This window comes from Amblyomma maculatum, chromosome 4, assembly GCF_055883805.1.
Source record: "Amblyomma maculatum isolate TAMU_Amacu chromosome 4, ASM5588380v1, whole genome shotgun sequence".
NCBI lineage: Eukaryota > Metazoa > Arthropoda > Arachnida > Ixodida > Ixodidae > Amblyomma > Amblyomma maculatum.
This window is the reverse complement of record NC_139347.1, coordinates 91,622,172-91,622,596: the sequence shown is the minus strand read 5'-3', so window position 1 is coordinate 91,622,596 and position 425 is coordinate 91,622,172.

Genomic DNA, 425 nt, shown 5'->3' with positions numbered 1-425 from the left:
GGCTTTCTTCGTCTTGCTTTTGGTTTATTTTTCAACAGACACGCATGGTACATGTGTCTCTTACGTATGCGTGTGGCACGAGGCAGGAAATGACCGAAAAAAGTTTTCTTCTAACACGTTTTCTGCCTAGAACCGTAGAATTCGTGTTCGCCGCCTGTCTCCGACGAGCAGACATACCACATACAGGTGCGCCGGTGAGAGGGGGCGCCACTTGTTCCAGAACAGTGGCGCCGCTATACCAGCGCACTAGGCCCATAAACCATTCAGAAGAGTTAAAATAAATGTTTAATTTCTTAATCACTCAGAATCTTTCTGTTTGCAGTTGATGTAGTGCCTTTTACACGCCGAGTGTCTACAAAACCGAAACTAAATTGAAAGCTAGCGCTACCTACAGGCGATTTGGTGCAATGTACAGAAATAAAACC